The sequence below is a fragment of the Bubalus kerabau genome, chromosome 11 (genome assembly GCF_029407905.1).
Source record: "Bubalus kerabau isolate K-KA32 ecotype Philippines breed swamp buffalo chromosome 11, PCC_UOA_SB_1v2, whole genome shotgun sequence".
Taxonomy (NCBI): domain Eukaryota; kingdom Metazoa; phylum Chordata; class Mammalia; order Artiodactyla; family Bovidae; genus Bubalus; species Bubalus kerabau.
The window spans coordinates 41,469,131-41,475,130 of NC_073634.1; positions in this window are offsets into that span (position 1 = coordinate 41,469,131).

The following is a 6,000-nucleotide window of genomic DNA, read 5'->3' on the forward strand; positions in this document are numbered from 1 at the left end:
TGCAATGACTGAGGGCAAGAGGGCACCTCCAAAGTGGGATGTCCCAGCGCTGCTTTGCGGAGGCCCTTTTTCTGCACACAGGCTGCCCTTGGAGGCTCCAGCACCTGTTCTTACACAACCCTGCTGGCTTCTGTTGTTTGCAATCACTGTCAAAAGCCTCCCAGTAGAGTGCTGGGACAAGCCTTGTCAGGAAACAAGAAAAGCCCGGAGTGTGGCAGTTGGCCTCACAAATGTGAGGATGTTCAGAGTCCCAGTAGGGACTCTCATTTCCTTTTTCACATCACCACGAGCCTCATGTCAAGAGGAAATCCTTTGAGTTTAGGTACTGTGGCAGAGAATGGTCCTTTGAAATTCATGTGACATAGATAGCTGAGTTTAATTTTTCTAAAACTGAAATGTAATGAGCAGTACTTGGAGGTACATGGCCCTCAGGCCCTGTGGAGTTCTTACCCAGAGAGTTGCATGCTACGTGATCAAGAAGAAATAATCCTGGGTTGGGAATAGAGGAAAAATAGTCTGTGTCTTAGACCTGAGCTTTGAAATATTAGTGTAACTTTCAAGGAATATTCCACAATAGAATATGATAAATGTACTTTTAGTTTTGCTCTGAAGTCCTCTTTGATAGAACTGTGCAGTTACCTCAAGTTGATAGTGCAAGTGGCTCTGTCTTGTTAACTATTAACTATATAACTGTTATTATAAGCTTGCATTTTGGATGTGTAAACAGTTTTTAATATAATAAAGACACAACTTTCATCATTTTTTGTATTTATCTTATTGTAAGCAGTGGGGAAGTAGGATTCTTTTGTCTCAAATTAAAAGTTTTTCTTCTTTTTCATTGATCATTTAAAAATGTCTCAGTTTAAAATTTAAAATGTTGAAAATTGTTTTTGAAATACAGAGAAATACTTTTCAGGGGATGCTTAACCAGCAGATCTTATGTAATTAAATGTGAACTTACTAAAATATACAATTTTGGCATGCCAAGAGAGAGTGTTTACACTTAAAGACTGCTTTATTTTTCATGAACATCCTCCATCCTAGTAGTTTTAGATGAAATTTAGATGAAACAAAATGAAGTTACAGCCTGGATTTCAGAATATAACTTATTTATCAGAAGTGTAATCACTGTTTAGGCCCTGAATTTTCTTCACTCAAATATTAATATGATTGACTTAACTGAACTTTGATTGTGATAAAAGATGTCAGAGCTATTTAGGTTTTTGGAAACTTTTCAAATCTAAATAGCAGGAAAAATCAGCAATGCAAACTTATTTACTTTATTTAATGGAACACAATTTACATCTAGGAACTGCATTCACAGTGAATCTGCCTAAAGCATGAAGCAAGAAGTCTAGACATCTTTGAAACGTTCTTCCCTTCTTGATCAACTAAATAATTGAGTTTTGGGTAAACTGATATTTATTAATTCCTTTGGTTCACTTAAGGCTCTCTATATATTTTAAAATAAAATATTATCTTCTATAAATAATTATTAGAAAACTATAAAATGATGTCTTTGACATTAAAACCAGGGTCATTTGCCTACCAAATAAATCACCATTATTTTCCTTTGAGATTTTAAATTCTACTGTATTATCAGAATTAAGGTCTTTTAATATAAATTAAAAATGTAATTTTATACTGGCTATCAATTACTAATGAGTATCATATGAGTTTAAAAAGTGTTTTTGAAACTAGTATGATCCATGAGTAAGGAAATCTCATTTCCAAAATGGCTGGTTTTGGCTATTGTAGAATTATGGACAGATCAGTGTAAAAGATTCATATAATGCAAAATTCAGAAAAAGGAAATCTGGTCATCTTACTTGAAAGAAAGAAATGAAAATAATTAGGATTAAAACTGTCAGCTTAAAGGCAGGTATATTTTCACTGTTTCACAAATAGAGAACTATCTTCTGTCAGAGGAAATTCTAGTAATTTTGCAAGTCCTCTTATAGAGGACAATGTCCAGGTTTGCCTCCTCCCCCACTGCCACCCAACCCCTCTATTCAGTTGTAGCTTCTTCCTTACCCTGACAATCTTCCTTAGCAGAGAATGAAGGAGCTCTCCAAGATTAGGATAATTGGAGGCTTTGTTAAAGGGGAGGTGGCATACTTTCAAGTCTTGCCTCTGCTTCTAAAGGGGGCATAAATTGCAAGTCTTTCTTTCATTCTTTCAAAGTCCTTCTTGCCATTTTTTAAAGTTAACAGTGGGAATATTGACTCTAAAGAGGGACCTATCACTTCAGGGAAGGAACTGGGGCTGTGGGATTGAGTACTGTCTTTCTACCATCCAGTTTATCCAGACATAGGAGGGCCAGAGAGCCTGCTAGATAAAAGCCTGATTCTGGAGTAAGTGGGTGAGAAAGTGCCAGTAAAGGGACATCTCTGCTACATGGATAGCCACATAATCTTCAAATTTTAAAATTCTGTTCTGGAATAAATCCTTCATTGCCCCCAAAAGTGGGGCGGGGGGCGGGGGGGATGAACTCTAGTGTGAACTGGTCAAACCAAATTTTAATTTTTAGGTAAAAGTAATTATGACATTGTACTTCCTCATGTTGTACATTCTTGGAAAATCCCGAAAGCATACATACTCATTTGTAAGCTCATATAGCAATTGACTTACAGAAAACTTTCAATACATTCTGTTCGAATAAAATGCTGTTTCTTGCTATTTATTCAGCTTACTGAATAAATTTCTCCCACACAATAGCCTTCCTGGCAATGTGTATATTGTCACTTACTTGTATATGCTTTATGGGGTTAGGCACTTATGGACTATTTTTCATACTAGACAACCTAAGGAAGCAAAAAGAGGTATGGCTGACTTAGTTTATAGTCATAAGTGAAATTTACATGGAGAGCCAAGTTTCCAGCTTTAAGCAAATGACTTATCTGTAATATGATGCAAGTAAAATGACTGACCTTTCAAATGTTTGTTGGGCTTCAAGTGTCTGGAACAATCAATATGTACATTATTGTTTATATTTTATGCTCCTGATCCCATTAATGTATGCCTACAGAGTGCTGGGACACCATTAGTTTCTGATACTTCTGAAGCTATTGGGTGGCATTTATCAAACAGAAAGGCAGCCCTTATTGACTTGTGACAGTTTCTGCATTTCTCGAGCTCAGTGTTTCATGAGCTGCTTATCTAGTTTTGGTAAGCAAGCCCTTTATTGCTCTGAAGCCTTCTCAATTAAATAATAATGAACCAATTTGTTTAAAAAGAATCTTTAACTTGCAGACTCATTAATTTCTCTATTGTGAATGTCAGAAGATGTGTTCTCTTGGGCAGGGGAGACTAGAGAAGCTTGCTGGAGTGGAGTGATTGCTGGGTGTGGGAGTCAGGAGGCTGACAGACTGTCTCGAATGGGCTGTGTGACTTTGGACAGGTCTCTCAATGTCCCAGAGCCTCTGGTATCCCAGTTATGAAGTGGGTGAGGTGCACCAGATAATCACTAAGATCCCTTCCAGTGTGGACATCCAATAAATAATAGAATATCTATATGCAAATATGTGGGTAGTGGTGCAACATTACCAGTAACTGCAAAACTGAGATGTGGAGAAATCCTTTAATCACCCTACCTCCCCTCTGAATAAGGAAAGAAAGGAAAGCTGCATTCCTTCCTGTTTGCCCAGAACATATTGGATTCATTGTAGGTATTGGGAGAGAGGTATCTGTGACATACACACATGTATAACAAAATATAAAGAGATATATAAAAATGTTAAATATAGAAATACAAGTATAAATACTTCATAAATATACATGTACAATTATATAAACTTATATGTGCTGTGCTGTGCTTAGTTGCTCAGGCGTGTCGGACTCTTTGTGACCCCATGGACTGTAGCCTGCCAGGCTTCTCTGTTCAAGGGACTCTCCAGGCAAGAATACTGGAGTAGGTTGCCATGCCTTTATCCAGGGGATCTTCATGTAGGCCTATAATTATATAACTATACATATAATAATATGTATTATATATAGACCCTCTTCTTCTTCTTCTTCTTTTTTTTTACTTTACTTTCTCCCATTCCACACATCTTAGCCCCACTGCCCCCAAAAGGACTCAAAGTGAAAAGTACCACCACCTGTTATGAGGCAGAACAGAAATTCTGAGTTGTCCATTGAAGAGACAGGGGACAGTTATCCATTTCTGTATTAATTAGCTCTCTCTTTGTAGGGTTTTGTTATTGCAGAGTCTAATGACTTAAAATTAAACATCCATGGTCCAATTAAAAATTATGAATTGATAAATTGGTTTCTAAATTCTCTTGTGTTATTGACAAGTTTCTGCATCACTGAAGCTATAAGACATGTCATCCATTATTAACTTTGATGGCCTTAAAAAAGATAAATTAGATCTTTTAGGCAGAAACAAGTTCTTACAAAGGCAACACTTTGAAAGTGAACGTGGTCTCAATTTTCTCTGAATTTCAACCTGCTTATTTGTTTCAGTTTATTCTGATTTCATTTAGATTCTATCGATTGTTTAGTCAACACTATAGTTTAGACAATAGTGGGGAAGGAAATGGCAACCCACTCCAGTATTCTTGCCTGGAAAATTCCATGGACAGAAGAGCCTGGCAGGCTACAGTCCATGGGGTCGCAAAGAGTCAGACAGGACTAAGTGACTGTCCACAATAAACAATAGAGTTTTCTTAATATGAGCAGATAATAGATAATGTATAATGCAGTTTTTTTTTTTAATTTTATTTTATTTTTAAACTTTACATAACTGTATTAGTTTTGCCAAATATCAAAATGAATCCACCACAGGTATACATGTGCACCCCATCCTGAACCTTCCTCCCTCCTCCCTCCCCATACCATCCCTCTGGGTTGTCCCAGTGCAGTTTAAATAATAAAATACTTTTACCAGAAATGTAAATTCTGCCATAAGGACTGAAAATACTTTCATTAAAAAATCAATATTTACAATGAAAATTTCAGAAAGAAAAACCTATTTCTTCAAAGGACAAAATGTTAAATTTACTCTTAAGAGCAATAGATAAGAACATATGAATAAAACATGCTATTTCTAAGGTACGTCTAAAATACAAGCATATACATTTTAGGAATAAATAAGTTTCCTTTGAACTCCTGTAGTTTGTGCTAGGATAAAGATTAAATGTCAATAATACAAACAACCTAAAATACCATTCAAAATTTGAGCTCAATAACCATAGTTGATTTATTGCAGAGGGAAAATGTTCTTACCTTGACTTTTGCAAAACTCCTTATTCCTACTATTATTTACTTCTTTAACCTAGAATAATCTTTTGCTTCATAGTCAGAATATTACTTTTCTAACATTGTAGGTGTGAATCTACTGTTAAGTTTCCAGTGTTGGCGGTGATGCAAAATGTGTTGGGGAAAAAAATGACTTAGGCAAGTTTTTAACACCTCAAAAGAACCGCCCTTTATCCCACAATACCTTTTGTGTGCTTCATTATTGATTAGATTTATGCAGTTTTTTGAAGCCCTGGAATTACTAAGGCAGTGCTTTATTTGACTATTTATCTCCTTAGCCAAATTGTTGCCATCTCTGACCTTTCAAAAATGTTTATGACAAGGTGTTTGCTATTAATCCCACGCAAGAAGGAGTAAGACGCCTCTGGGTTGGGATCTCTTGTCAGAAGATAAGATTTCCTCGCAAAATCACAGTTTTGGAGGAGGCAGAGTTTGGTTGTTATTTTTACTTTCATATAATAATATAGCTTGAGAAGGTTGATATTTCCTAATTAATAGACCCATTAGTAGGATAAGTAGAGACAGAACAAGACTTTCTACAAAGTTTGCAATACCTCTACGAGCGTAGATCTGTTTTCATATCTAGTGGAAAGTCAAGAATGGAGATGTAAAATCACAGATTAGACAGAAATTTAGAGATCGTCTAATTTAATCTATTTTATTTTGCAGATTATGAAACAAACGTATACAAGTTAAGTCACTTTTGTTACTTAACCAGTAAGGATCACATCAAGTCCT